The sequence below is a fragment of the Neolamprologus multifasciatus genome, chromosome 12 (genome assembly GCF_963576455.1).
Source record: "Neolamprologus multifasciatus chromosome 12, fNeoMul1.2, whole genome shotgun sequence".
NCBI lineage: Eukaryota > Metazoa > Chordata > Actinopteri > Cichliformes > Cichlidae > Neolamprologus > Neolamprologus multifasciatus.
Genome location: NC_140450.1, coordinates 13,318,077 through 13,334,957, shown reverse-complemented (window position 1 = coordinate 13,334,957; position 16,881 = coordinate 13,318,077). Strand labels below are relative to the sequence as shown.

At 40.4% G+C, this 16,881-nt stretch overlaps 1 protein-coding gene across 2 annotated transcripts in view; it reads right to left on the bottom strand.

Annotated features, from left to right (window-relative positions):
• The window catches only part of fbxl17 (F-box and leucine-rich repeat protein 17), a 227,138-nt gene that overhangs the window by 78,774 nt on the left and 131,483 nt on the right, over nt 1-16,881 (bottom strand). The window lies entirely within an intron of this gene.

Sequence of the window (16,881 nt, the reverse complement as noted above, 5' to 3'; positions counted from 1 at the left end):
TGTGTGTGTGTATATATATATATACATACACATATACACATATATATACATATACACACACACACATATATATATACATATACACACACATATATATACATGTACACACACACATATACATATACACACACACATATACATATACATGTACACACACACATATACATATACATGTACACACACATATACATATACATGTACACACACATATACATATACATGTACACACACATATACATATACGCACATATATACATATATATATGTATGTATATGCAATTTTTATCTTGGAATTAAATTTGCTCAACCATATTTCCCCAACTTGCTCGCACCACTGCAAAGCTGCATTCAGTACATAGCTCACTGAAACAAAATTAACACAAAATTAGATTTTAAAGGCTACTGTGGGATGGGTGAGCAGTATTGACTTCTTCTAAAAAAAAGAAGTTAATAAAAACATTCTAATCCATCCCATTAAAGGTGTTATTTACAGGGACTAAATGTAATTATTATGATGTGTTAGGAAGTGTTTTGTTTTTGTTGTTTTTTTAATCCCAGAGAAGCACTTTCATAACTAAAGCAAAATAGTAGAACTGAATTTTAAGAGGTAATAAATCTTATCAATAGTGTACTAAATTTTAGGAAAATGGACTTTGAAGTCAAAGCCAAATCACTGAGGTAGGTTTTTCTTTAGCTTAATCCAAATGGTTTATTAAGACATCAAAGCTGAAAAAAATAGTAAAGTACATAACCTGGTATATGGTCATACTGCAGCCCTGACTATTGTTAAAAACAGAAAACTCCAAAGGATGAGCACCCAGAAAATCGCCAGCCAACCAGCACTGTGCCTAAGGACAAGCGGCCTTTGACTGTATTTCATGTGTGTGCACATGCTTGTGCGTTTTGTTGTATAATCAGAGTTTAAGCCTTGACAAAGCCTAGAGATCAGCCCTTAATACTGGCTCACTGTTTGATCAAACTTAATCTCTCCTATGAGCATGTTGCCATGGTCACTCTCAAATTAGATAACCACAATGCTTATTTAAGATTTATGTCTCTATGCCACACGCTAATTTTTGTTATTTTGTATTTCTGTTGTTAGCTTAGTTTCCATCAAGTTACTGAAAATTAATACAAACTGAAAATTATAGAGTTTCTTTAGTTACACAACTGTTATTAGTGTCACATCCTTCACTAGGAATCTAAAGCATGTTTTTGTAAGTATGCAGCATTTTTAATTCAACACTCCACTGGTTTCTATCTGTTTAAAATAGGGTAATTTGTCTGTGAAGAATTCTGTGGGCGACTTTCTAACACACCCAGTCTAACCACCTTATTAGGCAATATCCATACACACAAGGCCTACAGCAAGAAGATGCAAAAAAAAAAAAAAGTGGGGATAAAGCAAGTGATGGACAACTGTGTGTGTGTGTGTGTGTGTGTGTATCATTACACAGTGAGTTGTTTGCGCTTGTGCAGTTCATGCATATGTCTCTCAGAGGTGAAGCTAATCTTCTTTCATGCAGCACAGCCAGAGGTATCCGAGCAGACAGGCAGCAAGAGGAAGAATAGTAACAATACTTGAGAGAAACAGAGGTCCATATTTATCACAAAGACTGCAGACAGTCTTGCAGCCAAGCAACATGTGTAGTGTTTCTCTTTAGCTAGCCGATCACAATGGAGCAGGAACAAAGACACGGCTGGGAGAATGGCTGTAGGTAGGTACACTAGCACAGTGTCGACCAATACAAGCCCTCGTCTCATCCCGTTCCTCACACAACCCACAATTACACGGCTGTCTATACTCACAAAAGAAGCAGGGAAATAGAAATGGCAGATTTTCCAAAGAAGAGTGTGAAAAAGAAAAAAAAAAGGAGAAAAAAAACTAAGCATCAAATGTATAAAGAAAAGCAGCTGAAGGTCTAGGGAGAGGTTGAAAACATAAAAAGTAGGAGAAGGAGGAGGTAGCACTGGTGACAGACTTCCACGGCTGTCTTTAGACTTAATGAAATTGAAGGGCGGAGCAGCAAAGAGGAGGAGAGCGAGGCAAGACATGGTATATACTTGTGTGGAGAACGCTCTTGCAAAATTATTCTTGCTGTAAATTTTCTTTATATCACCAATAAATCCATAAGCACGAGCAAGGAAGCGGGGTCCTGCTTCCACAGGCGATGTGCAGCATTGAGTTTCTGGAATCCTCTATGCAAAAAAAAAAAAAAAAAAAAAAAAAGCAAAAGAATTTTATGATTTTTTTTTTCATTGGGTTAGTATAAATTCGTTCAAAGATATCCAATAACTGAAAAGAGCTCTTTAGTAAGCAAATACCTCATATTGAGGAATTAAAACAACAATTTTAAAATGAAGCAATTCAAATTTTATTGAAAATGTTCACTGCTTTTGAAGAGCTGATTTAATATGTGCAGACTGTTCTGTTGCTTAGGCTTTAGTCACACTACAGTTTTAGCTGTCTGTGAGTCATTGCAAGTCGTTTGTTTGCAAGATGATTCTGCACAGCTTTGTTGCAGGTAACCTGTCTCAGTCCAACTCAGACGGGCTGTAATCACTCCCACAGTAATTGGCAAAGATTTGCAATTAAGGTGTACAATCTAATTTATAAAAGCAAACATACTGCCAACAATCTGCCAACAATTTGTAATCAGTCTAAGTAAGCTGAGCTCCAACTTAACTGCATTACTAAGTTACTAAGGTTTGCAGCATGAAATTAAGTGCAAACTATGGTAAATTTAACTTTGAAAAGCATGCCTTATTTTGCACCCAATGTGTGCAGTAGTTGCCTCTAAGTTAGCAAAACAGGTATAGGTGGATGGCTCAAAGCTGTGAGCACAGTAAAGTCTGGCTCTGTCCTGTAGCTCTTTACTCAGTCTCGTGTATTTAATGTTTAGAGTAGAGTGCAACATACTCCTGCGCTGTAATAATATTGATATTATTGCAGCCCTGGTATTACTGAAGTCCCGATGCAAGACATTCAAAGATACATCTTTTTTTTTCCTGTTTTACAGTGAGCAGATCAGTACACACTGAAAACATATCTCCCCGTCTTTTCTCAGCAGTGCGCACACAGAGAGCAACATTCATGTGTCTTTCTGTTACTTTCCACAACAGACACTATTACATATATCTGTCAAAATGCATCAAACAGGCCTGTGTTAAGGTGTTAGTCAAATATGCAAAATATTCCAAACTGTATGCTTTCTTCTTCAGACACTTGCAATCAAGTACAAAAGGAAAAAAATTGCAACTCTCTATAAGCCTCAGCATCTTCGCAATTTAAAAAGGCAGCTGCCATGTCGTCCTTTTGTCTTATCATCATTCTCATCATGTGGTAACATCCCTTAGGTTTTCTGCTAGAATTAGCCGATTCTCTCGTGAACTACAATGCAAAAACACACACCTGGCTGCTTAATGTTTTTGCACCACAAGCTAAAAAAAAAAAAAAAAAAGCTTTCTGTCTCACACAGCCAGGCCCATCTCTATTTATTTTTGACAGCTTTTGCAGTCTCCAATGAAAGCCTGTTCTGACCTCTGTGGAAACCTAAGGGAATAAAATATATATTATATAACATTATATTATATAACATTACATCTATCTATGTGCCATGCAAATCATTTGCCATGACCGCAAAGTGTTGCATTTCTTAAAACAATACAAAACACAAACAGCGCCACTTTATCTGAGTGCTGCCCATACAATTTATTCAATGTTACAAACACTGACACCTGCTTTGACAAGTGAAGCGTGAAGAGAAAGCCAATACTTACTTATAACCCCAGCAGGCTCTGTTTCTGATACATCTGAACCTTCTAAAAGCACATCCACATCAGCTAACCCGAATCATCTGTTAGCACAATTCCTCAAAGTCTCTGGATACTCCTTTTCCTTTGTTTTTCTTTTCTCCCCTTTAATGGATCAACACTGATCTCAAACTTGATACGCGCATACAATTGTGTCTATTTGTGTGCATTCGGTGTACGTGTGTGTAAGTTCAAGCCGTCTGAATCAGAGTCTGCTTCAACAATTAGGGCCTGGATGACTTCCCAGGCTAGCCTGCCATACCCTCTGCTGTGATGAGAATTACATTCCTATTGTGTTCCACTACAGTTAATCATGTTTTCAAACGACTCAACAAAACGGTAGAGCATTCCAGCAGGTTGTCATCGGCCTGCTCAAGAATGTGCCGATGGGGTCATAACTGGAGCCATAAATGCCCATCAATCTCGTCTTTCCTCCACAACCTGTGCTTTTTTTGGTTTGTCTGGAAAAGCAAAGCAAGGACTAAAACACCCTTTTTAAGCCAACCAACAGAAAGGAGAAACATAAAGACCTCTGTGCCCCTGTCTTCTCTTCTTCTCCGCTGTGAAGCCTGCTATTTAAATAAACATTTTCTCCAGCTGTAATCACAGGCTAAAAAAATAAGTTTCCAAAGTAAGTGGTAGAAGTTACAGTAAAGAGACACAGTCCTGCTCGGAGTAAATAACAATTTGGCAGTTTGGGTAATAAAACTGAATTCAAAACTGCATCAGACTTTCATTGACATTTGATAGAAATTCAACCGTAAAGTCGTGGACGACAATCCCCAAGAACAAGTGTCACTTACAAACCGGTCCGTATTTCCATCAGAAACTAGAGTGAAAAAGCCAACTAAGCACTTTGTGAGGTTAAGTGGCAGTTATTCACTTGAAGTTCATCCAAATGGACAGCCTGTTGCCTTGCCAACACTGACGGGCCTCCGTGATGCACATGCACAAACAGTATTTTAAAGCCGCTTTTCGGTTGCCAGCAGAAACCAAACTGGGCTGACATCACTCACGCATCTTTCCACACTTCCTCTGCTACTCCTTCCTCCTCTCTCTTGCACCTAAGTAGTTTCCCTGAGGACATGCAAGTAAGATACTCACCTGTAAATGAATAACCGGGTTCTGTAAAGCAATGCCATGCCCCTATCTGCCTCCACAGTCAACCCACTGCAGCCATAACACAATAAATAACCCAGGAGAAGATGAGCACTGCCCCGTGGCAGATGGTGATAACACTTACAGCCTCAGGTCTGAGCTGACACAGTGGCGTGCTGCCTGTGTGTCTGAGTGAGAGAAGGTTGGTGAATCTCTGCCCATGTGAGACGATCAGTTAAGACAGAGATGGTTGCCCACGATAGATGTAACTGTGGGGAATAAAAGCAGTGGATGCATCTGCTTTCCTACACACTATTTATTTATTCGGTCAGCTTGAAGAAGAGAAAATTGGTTAAAACCCTTCAGTATTAAACTCTGCTAAAATGAAAAATAGCCTTTTTATTATTAAAGGACTTTTGCTAATTAATTACTAATTAATGAAATTGTAATCGATTTAATTATAAAATGCACTGATAGTGCATTTTATAGTAGGGTTAGTAATAGTAGTTGTGGTGACCACTTTTGAGCCAACGGAAATTGCATAGATTGATCGGTAACAGGTACCAATCGTGGTCCAATCCAGACTGACTGCAATTACACTCACACACATTGGAAAACGTTTGCAAATGATTACCTTCTAATTTATAATAGCAGACAGATTGATAACGCAATCCGAGATTGTGTGCATTGTTCAGTGCAACTCACCTATAATGAAATGGTTCGGCTAAAGGGGACTTGACTCTGCTGGTTGCATTCTGGTAATAATTCCATATAAAAGCAACAAAATATTGTTTCAGGCCTCCGAGTACCACGTTTTATGGAGGAATTTCTGAATTTACGTTTTAATTTTTGCCAGTTAATTAACCACAGTTAATTGCGCTATTATAACAAAGAGACTGCATATAAGTGCCGACCTGATCGATTCAATCGCAAACTAATAGCAGACTGACTCCGTCTTAATGCACCAAGGTTGTTCTGAAGATGCCAACCAGCGGTCGCAGATCTGATACCGCTTTTAAAGGCAACAAGGTTGTTAGTTGATTACACGTGGTCACAATCATTTTGGTCGTGTAAAGGTTTCTCTTATGTGTTGTTTTGTGTTGCTATACATGTTATCTGTCAGTCTCTACTGTAGAAACACTGGTAGAGTTGACCATTTGTGGGAAGTTAACCTGGGTGTATTCTTATTTATTTTTTATTTGTTTTTTATGAGACATCTTGTTTGTTTTTACGGATCTCTGAAAGAAAAAGTTTGATTGACTCAAATATTAATAGAAATTACTGAATCAGAAATCTTTTTTTCTTTTTCTGACATTAAAGCAGGTCCCTATTTCTTTGAAATGCTGTCCAAAAGCACACAATAACATTTCACTATGATTAAATGTGATTTCTCCTGCAGAGATAATATAACCAATAAGTACTAGCTAATAACAGAATCTTAGGCTCTGAAGAAAATAGCCAGTCTGACTTTGATAAATTGAGGTGAGCGTGCCCCTTAGGGCTGCATATCATAAGTCTTCTGCTCCATGTCCACATGCAGAGAGAGGTGAACTATTACGATGTTTACCAATATGCCTGACACAGTGGCACACAGTATACACCCTCCGCCAACTCAGCCAAAGCTAATTGCTCTGCACTTTGATTACTGCCATCTATTTTAATGAGAGCTTATCAACCCATTCTTTCCTGCCCGTTTTCTCTGTCAAAAACACATGCAAACATGACAAACACATGCATGAGTGTGTGTGCGCGCCGCTTGGCCACATGTCCGCACACAGACAAGAGAACAATACTGTGTGCCACGTTTAGGATGGTGGCAGGAAATTGGAGGGTGTTCATTAGGCTAATGGATATGAAGAGGAAAGGAGAAGGGGAATGTGTGTCTGGGGGGGGGAGTGAAGAGCAAGAAGGCCACTGAATTTAACAACAACAAATTCTGTACAATGGTCCAACAAGTCGTACTGCAGTATGTAATTTTCTTGCTACTATGATAGAGAGACAAATACTTCAATTACATGAAATGGCTTTAATTACAGTGAATTTGCCTCATAAGCCGACTCCTGTTGAGAACAAATGAGGTGTTACATTTTTGGTGCTAGTGCTCACTGCTCCTGCAGCTTGGCTGGATGGACTCAGCTTCATTACGATCACTGGTTTACCCGCGCACACACCGAGATGACAAAGCCTAATCAATGGACTCACACTGCTCTAAAGACTCTGGAAGAGGAGAAACAGTAGATTTCGAACTGGACAGGGTTGCTGATCGATGGTGAAAATGGCTTCTGCGATCCTTTGAACACATTCAGCACACTTCTGTCACCTAGGATGTTCAGTAGGTTTTCCTTGAAACTTACAAAACATTCTATTTTCCCACTGACAGTGAACAATTTGAGCAGAATATGCTATGACAGGCTGCGCATCACAGAGCACACACAAGAATACTGTACTTAAACTGAGGGAGACGAGAAAAGAGAGAACACCAAAAAGGGAGGAGTGTGCATTAGAGGGCTCGAGCATGACAACCGCATTACAACCACAAATATGCCAGATCACATCAATACACTGTGCCTCATCATTTTACGAGACGCTGCTTGTCCATGAAACTACTTCAACATGTCTAGTAAAACAATCATCAATACCACACACACACGCACACGCACACACACACACAACTGCTGCTGAATACTGCTGTTGTGCCAGGAAAACAAAGCCCCAAATAATTCTAAGATGAAGTTACAAAACAGGAATAGGAGATTATGCAAAACAATAATCTGTATCTCTTCAATTTTTAAAAATTGAACCTGAAGTTGTGCCTCATCCTGGCAACATTCATGCCTGACTTTTGGTCTCTGACTTGATTTGTGGAGAGTTCACATTGACCTGATCATGACCCCCATGACCCAGGGCACCATCTTTGCACTGAGATGAGCAAAACTAAGAGAAAGCTGAAAAGCAGCAGTACTGTCTTACAAACTATACTCGCTCTAAGCTAGCAAGTTTCCAGACAGATTTGCTGGCAGTTGCTACTGCCCGAGCTAAAGCAGGCGGAGGATTCCTCTCACTTTCTTTTTACACCCTAACACCTACACCTACAGGATAATATCACTGAATTGTCCTCTTTGATTTACAGCGCAAATTGTTTTCACATTCCCTTGGTGTTATAATATTAAAGTATCACCTCTTACCAATAAATCGCACGCGTCACACTACAAATAAAACCCCCACGTAAAAAAAAGAAATAACCTGTAGTATAGGGAGAGGGCTCTACCACATACTGTAAAAACTAGCTGCTAATCCAATTGTTCCCTCCGAGGGGACAGGAGAGAGAAACATCCTAATGAGAAACCGGTGGCTAAATATCCATGATGGTAATAACAGTGGGAGCGTCTCTCAGAGCAGCCGTTTGACTCTGGTGACACACGGCCATTAAGTATTCATGAAAACAGATGTTGCTTTGCTCGCCAGCCCATTGGCCCAAACACCCACTGAAAAATGCCAGAATCCTAAATGAATTTCCCAACAGAACGCTCCGTTTGATCCCCCGCCAAGAGAACGTGAAGAGTTTTTCATGCTAAAGGAGAAGGGAAGAAACAGACAGCTATGGGGGAAGGAGGACAAGAATGGGGTTTATCCCCCTTCAAGTTGCTGTCCTATCAGCCTCATGCAACAGCTCTTGATCATCACCATCTCTTTCTCCTCATGCCTCATGCCACGTTTAGCACAATCTATTAGCTTGATAGCAAAGTCAATTTATTGAAATGGTCTTGATCAGGTAACACTTTCACTGGATTACTGCTAGCTAAGTATAGGGTTTAAGCTATGGCTTTCCATCCACAACGCATTTGTATGATAAGTGCACTAGGGCAGATTGTTTACAGGTGGGTGACAAATTACAGTAAAGAACCTGAACTCATGAGCCCTCAACTGAAGAGATCCAATGGCTATGCTATGTAGGGTTCATTGCGCGGGCATGATTTGGCTACTAAGCAAAGTGGGACTGCAAATCAGTAGAAAGTAGTTCCAACTCATCTTTATCCTATAAAAATAACTTTCTATTCTGATGGGAGCTCCATCTACCATGATGCCAACGTCCACACCCACAGTGTGTGAATGATTTGATGAGTATAATAATCATCTGAATAACATGTTTGGCATTCCAAATCAGCATATCTCAACCCAATTACAGCCATATGGGAGAATTTGGACCGGTATTTTGACAGGGCTCTCCAGCATCAACAGTTATTTCAGCTATTATTATTTCTTTCACATTATATTACCTAAATCAGTATATAAATCCTTACTATGTCCTCTTACTTTAGAATACCAAACACAGGGGTTAATCACTCTTGTTTGTGCCTTCTGGGTTGTTTTTGTATCCATCTTTGTCTTTCTAATCATGTCAGTAAAGTTTGCAGTCACATGGAAAAATGATGGATGACACGAGGGTGTAGCCCAAGAGGATTGGGAGCCAGATGTACAGCCTTTGATCTTTTTTCTTCGCATAACTATTGATATTACAGCGTTCTCTTTACAAAGATCTTCTTTTTAGTGTGCCGGAGAATTGACCAGAGCTGGTGGTTTAGGGAGACAGAGGGAGGAAGACAAAGTAGAATAAGAAGAACAGGCTGTAATAGACAGTGTTGTTGATGGATGTGATTATAGCCTCTTCATGCTGCCCATTCATTCTCTATAGATTCCAGATGATAGCAGTGCTTGGCCCGCTCTTTCTTCCTCTCCATCTCACCCTCTGAGTGTTTTGTCTTGGGTCTCTTGCTTTTCAGCTCTTCATCTGAACATCCTATCCTTTTCTCCTGTCTTTCAACTTTTCTGTTACTGTTTAGCCCTCTTTTCTCTCTGCCCCATTCTTCTTTCCCTCTCTCTTTTTGCTCTCCTATCCCCGTGTACTTTCTTTGATGTTTCTCCTCCTCATAAAATCATTTTCTTCTCACAATCCCTTCCCCTTCTACCCTCTTGTTTTCCTTCACAAGGAGCAAGGAAACCTCATCACATATCTAAAACCTTCCTTTCTCCTCACCATAAAGCATTCTTCTATCCTTGCCATTTTTCCCCTCTTTACCAATGTCACTCATCCTTTCATGGGCATCGCCCCAGTGTACTTCTCTAGAGTTTACAACAGGGTTCATATTTCCAAAGAAAAGACACCCCCTGATGAGTGGTGCGTGTTTGCCTCAAAACACATTAGCAGTGTTGAGTAAAACGCTATGACAAATGACAGGAGACTAGCAGTGGGGATCCTGCTGGTCATTCAGCCAGCCAGCAGAAGCACTGGAGTGAACTCCGGCACAACACTAAGACTCAAAGTGAAACCAATCCTCCAACCCCATACAATATCTGCCTTAATCTTACTCAAGCTCCGCTCATTACACACTCAGCATGGGTTGGAGACAGGCAACGCAGGGAGCTATGCAGCTGGGGTTTGGTACACCAACTGCGTGCGAGTTTGTGAGCATGCAGACGCAATGATGTGGTATCACAATCACTGCAAGACGAAGCCATTGTACTCAGATCAACAAGATTTACAATCCGTATCATCCCCTCCTATGAGAGACACAACCACAGAGAATGTTAATTTCCACCTCCATAAACAAGCATCATAAGCATTACAATGACATGTGAGCATGTTTGCATGTCTGTGTAAGAATCAGCAGACATGCTGATACATAAAGTCTGCACACAGGACATGGCTGTATAGATTATGAAGTGATTTTATATTTGAGCATATGTGTGTGAATGGAAGTGTGTACGTGCAAGAGTGTCTGTGGACTAGTCTCTTTTAACCTAGCAATAAAAAAAAACCCTGACCGTGATTCATTCACCACCTCCACCATGAGATGTGATGTCATCCAGAGTAAATTCAGACAATCCTAATTGTGCAGGGTGATAATGCACCCACATAAAGGCTAACATATTTCAACCCACAATAATATCCTCCGTAATCCAAAATCTTTTCAGCACCTACGAGTATCCAGCTAGCATTCAAGGACAGGTGGAGCAAAGACTCTGCCAAAAGCCAGAGGGGTTGATAAAAAAGAAAGAAAATCTGAATTTTGTGCACAAAGATGCACACTACAAAGCAAAAAAAAAAAAATCGCTTCCTTCAATACATTATTTTCTTATGCAATCATGTGCAAATACACATGTACACAGACTCAACCCAAATCAGCAGACTGGAGGGCTGGAGAGGCACACCTCCTATTCTGCCAGTTCACTTTTATGTCTCGGCTTAGATACAAATCCACACAGCATGGAAGCTCACTCCACCACCTGAGGTGTGTGTGTTTGTGTTTATGTGTGCCAGTAGTGTGGGTATGAATGCCTAATCCACCACCTGTTTGTTAGATTACAAAGCCAAACCTTATCCAATTCCAGAGGGTGCAATTGGATGTTGGCACTGGATGCTTTAAGTGTTTTATTTTGGAATTTACATGCACAAGTCATGCGTGTATATGGGGTTTGTAGCCCGTACAGTTGAGGCTGTTCCTCATTAATCAATTTATCAAAAGAAACCAAGAGCCAGAGCTCTACTTTGCAAGTAGTAAAACCACACTGTGCTCCTTCTTAGCTCCGACTCACATAACCCATTTTCAGGTCACACACAGTAACAAAAAACCCCACAGTGAGGATCACTGGCTTGAGCCAAACACATGCTAAGATTATTATAGTTTTTAGCTGAACTCCTGTGTGAATATATAAAAAGCAAAAGCATGGCTTTCTTTGCCAATTTTTCTTTTAATGCAAAGTTTGTTTGAGTGATCTAATGCCTGCAATGACACAAGTAATAATCGCTTTTTGCTGAAAAATATTATAAGTCAAAATTCGGGATCATTAAAATTCCTGAACGCTGACGGAGCAAAGTTAAAATGTATATATGTAAAGAAGATTAACACTGAAAAACAAGCAAAAGTAAAAAGAAAAATCTATTTTAAAAATTATACAATGGAACACCTCTGACAGCCGCGGCCCAATCTGTTCAACCACATGTCCTATAACCTAAACTTTTCTCATTTCTTATCAGCCCCACAGAGAGAACATGACAAATGCAGCAGAACAATGTTTTATCTCATCTGACACCCTGACAACAAGGAAATAAACATAAGCTGACAGCCAATCAGATCGCCCATCTGCTGTTCTGCCTCAAAGTGCCTGGATTGCCCGACAAGTGGTGAAGGAATAATTTCTGTGAGGGACATACCCCAGAGATGGTAAGTGGGGGTGCTGGTGGGGGGTGAGGTAAAGTGAGAGAAGAAGGAAAAGAAACAGAATACAGGGAGAGCAGAGTGGGCAGCCACATGGCAACTCCGGGCCGCTTTGATTGGTGGAGGTATGCAGGCAGCCAGGCAGGGAAGACCAGGAAATGTAATTCAGGGAGGCTGTCTGGATATGACATCTCTGGGAGCTATTCAATCTGCAGCCAAACCCTCAAGTGGCGCCTCGCCTGGCATGGTGGCAGGGAGGTTACAACTGTGAGCTCACTGCCTGTCAACCCCACTACACCCTCTGAAGAAAATAAGATAGTATTGAAAAGAAGAAGAAGAGGACAGGAGAGAAAAAAATAAATAAAACAAAAGAAGTGTATTTATATATTAACAATGGAACTAAAAAGGTGAAGCCAAAAATAAAGAAGATTTAGTGTGGGTTAGTGATGTCTTGAAGAAAAGAGGGAAGGCCAAGAGATGGAGGCACAATGAGACTCAGTTTAGCCTCTGGAGAATGAATGGGAGAAAGCCCGAGGAAGGAAAGGCGGAGCAGGTGAGAAAGTGATCCAGACGCCGGCTGTGATTCTTCTCTGTCAAACATGGCTCATAAAAAAACAGTGATAATTGACAGCATTGGCTGACGTCCTTCCCTTTACCACGCTATTCATTACAAAACCAAAACAATCCACCTCGCCCTTCCCTATTATGTCTTAGCAAGTAAATTAGGCAACCGTACTGAATAGCTGTCTGTGTTAATTATATCTAAGACAAAATGTCATATATTAAAACATTATGCTCAACAGCTGGCCTGATGTGGAGGGACTAGAATCTGATTCGGTGTCAGAGGTGGATGGAATAAATCTAGTAATTATAAACCACCCACAGATGAATGTTAAAACAAAGGCTGAGAGAGTAATTTTAAATTAGGCGATTGACCACAAACAAACACATCGCTAATAAGCAAATGGGCATTTATCTGAATGGGATAGCGTCACATAACAAAGCCAAAAAAATAGGAAAGATCACTAAAGCATAAGATACATCAGGCTTTAATACTTTTGCATGGTTTTTGCTAAATGATCAACTAAAATACAGCTTGTCCTTAATTTGTTCACCGTAGCCTCATCAGAAATGTTTCAATGAAAGGTTGGCTTTCTGGATTTGTAGAAAGATCTGCCTTATATACTGTATTTCAATTTATGTTTGCACCTCTTCCAGTAAACTGTTGCATCTATGTCCTACTTTCCCAGGACAATATGAAGAAATCAGAGGTGTGGAGGTCAAATGCTGATTGGCTTATAGGTGGGCTGGAACAGGAAAAGGATCGACAGTTGAGTTCACCACAAGTGGGAAAAGCATGCAATCCATCAAAGATCCTTAAAAAATCAACATAAAATGTACAGACAGGACACTTTTCATTGTTTTTAACACAATTTTGTTGTAGCTCGTTGTACAACTTCACACTCTCTCTGATTAGCTGATGCCCCAAAAACAGCACAAGCAAGAGTAGTGCACAGACTGGCTGCTTGCGACAATGCTGCCTCACAACAGCAAACAGACAATAATAACCAAAGCTGTCCGTAGTCTCTGCACAGGACCAATGCCCAACCCTGTTTCAGCCATTAGGAGTAATAGGGGATTATATTTCCCCTTTCCTTTTTTTTCTCGTTAAACACTGACTGCTTTTTACTGAGAAATGATGAAGTGATTAAGTTGTTTTTAAGGGTCGTCACAACATCTTGAGCTTTGCGAGGTGCATGAGCAGCAGCTCCCTAACTTATGTGAGGGGTGGGGGTAAAAAAAAAAAGACAAATAAAGAAGTTGGGAGCCACTGTGGAAACGGCATTTGGTGATACATTCCTAGATCGTTTCAGCTCACAGACCTTTCCACTGTTATCCAATCATCCATAGATTTCTCTGTAACACTGTGTACGAAGTATTAAGAGGTGTTTATACACCTCTCTGAATTTAATTATTAGTAATTATTCATCTCTGGCTCTCTTCCACAGAGTGTCTTTGTCCTGTCTTCCTCCCCTAACCCCAACCGGTCATGGCATATGACCGGCCCTTCCTGAGCCTGGTTCTACTGGAGGTTTATTCCTGTTAAGGGAGTTTTCCTTCCCAGTTTTGCCAAAGTGGTTGCTCATAGTGGGTCATATGATTGTTGGGGTTTTCTTTGTATTACTGTAGGGTCTTTACCTTGCAATATAAAGCGCCTTGAGGCAAACTAAATTGAATTGAAACAAACTAAATACACCCATTGACGGTGAAACAGTGCTCACTGTATAGCCCTGAACTTTGGCAATATCCAAACAATTTCAGCCTAAGTGGATATTATTGTCAGAGTCACTGAGAACAAAGATGATATCAGTTAAACAAACTCCAGGCTTTCCATCTATTCATAAACATACAGTATGGGTAACCTCACATAACGTGTATAGTTTTTTTATAGTTTACACATAACCCTGAAAATATCTCAGTATATTGAATTAGGATCATTTGCGAACACACATGCACATTTGTGTAAAATTCACATGTTCCCATGCTTTTCACCAGATCGCACCTGGATCAAAGAGAAATGACATCATTGGAGGAAATGAGTGCATGTCTATGGGAGCTAATAGTTCAGATGCTGCCATTCAGCTCCACTCTCAGTCATTCACATCCATTTGGCTTCCCTGCTGTCTTTTCCTGCTGGTTTAGGGGGGTCCGATAGCAGCTCCTGAAGAATCTTATCAGTCAAGTTATGACTTCACTGTCTAGTCCCTGCCAGTCACCATTCAACCTGTGAGATAGACGATGACGGCTCGCCATTGGATGTTGCTCCAAAAAATCTTTTATCGAGCCCATTCATTCATACGTGCATACAGATAGAGAAATTCAGAGACACACAAAGACAAACAAACAGAATCACTCACCCCTCCTCCCTCCCGCACAGCCGCACTCATCTACCGTTTCATCCCAAAGAGACTGTACGCATTCAAACAAACAGAGGAGACGGTTATTGTCCAAATGCAATTATCTTGTACTGTCCATCTCGTTGACTGCTGTGGGACAAAGGGCCCTCTGTTGATGAGGATAGCAGTGTGTGAATGGGAGGTTAGACATCTTTGGCCTTTTCCATGGCTGTGGACATTCAATCTGCCATCCACACATCCCAGTGGATCTGATAACACTAAACAAACCCCAGAGAGAGCGAAAGAGGGGGAGAAAAGCCAGACGCTAATGGCTTCAGTATTGTGTGTAAATCCTCTCTTATCTTTCTGCTCTCTGTGTTAAGAGACTGGTCAAGGGCAGTGGGAAAGAATAAACTCTATAACCACAATGTTGTCTGCCAGCGTTCACCTCAGTGTAAACAGTTTAGAATAGGGCATGCCCATGCAAGGATGAGCATATATTGAGAAACACACACCTACACACACAAACACACCTACACACACGCACTGTATGCATAAACTCGGTATCTAGATGGAACGCTACAAAAGGCTGACCTGGCATTAGGCTGGAGCTAATTATTCTCAGCTTCTCAGATTCTCCCACTGGACTTCATTTCACATATGCACACACACACACAGACACACTAATTCTTGTGCTGATTCTCTCTTTAGCGCTGTCTTGTCTGCGTCTTGTCGTGACGGAACAGTAAGGGGGAGAAAATGAGAAGAAAGGTAACAGTAGTGAGGATGGTGGAAAAGAAAAGACACGAGGATTATCCCTCTAATCCCCCTGTCAACTTTTAGGGATTATAGGGAAGGCTTGGCTACATTAAGAGTACAGTAGCAACCTGTACTGCCCATCTCCTCCACTTTCCACACACTTTATTTGGGAAAAAAATAAAAGCAATGTCTTTTTAAAATTTATTTTGTATAATCTGACAACAAAAAAGGGTAATGGCTACACTTTAATATGTTAATAAAACCTTCCAGTGGCTTTTTAGTCAAATACAAACACTCTCAAAATCTCCCATTGCTCTGGTTGTAATATCTAACAAATATCTCACAAATTAATTAAAACAAAAAAAAAATGTCCAATTTCAGCTGATCTGCCCAAAATGTATTAGCTTAAATGAAAAAATGTGTCTGGATTACTGGCTTACCTTTACATACAGTAGGTTTACCTGCACCACAGCTCAGAGCAGGGACACTTTATATTCATCCATCACATGCAGTCACTGCCATAATCTTCGTATGAATGGATTCTAAATATCTGGCTGCAGACTCATGCACGCCTGAATGTGGGTTATGCCAATTTGTGAATAACCTCATGACTCTGTCACAGCTATATAAAAAAAAAGAAAGAAAAGAAAATCTATGAGAATTGTTCACTAGTAATTTGTGTTTAAATGACGAAAATTCAGGCAAAACAAAGACAACAAAAGAGGTCTGGAGGATCAGCTGAAGTTGTGTGTCATCGTTTCATCGTCTCCACTTCTTAAGAAAGCTCTCAGAAGCTGGCAGTCTGTCTTCTTTGTAAGTTAACTGCAATTCTTCTCAGTGTGAGACCTTGTTCTGCATTCACTTAGGAAAAGACAGTTACTCGTGTAGTTGCTGCTCCTAATTTGCAACTCAGACGCGCAAAGTAAAATGCAAAGAAGAGGGAAATATGTACAAGATGCCCCTTGTTCACTGAGCAAAGCTACAGAAGACGATGGTTCAAACATCAACAATCTCTAACTGGCACGAAATAGCTGTCACTTCAAGTTGCTGCCAAAGAAGACTCAAACATAGATGACTGCAGCTAAATTATAGCGAAT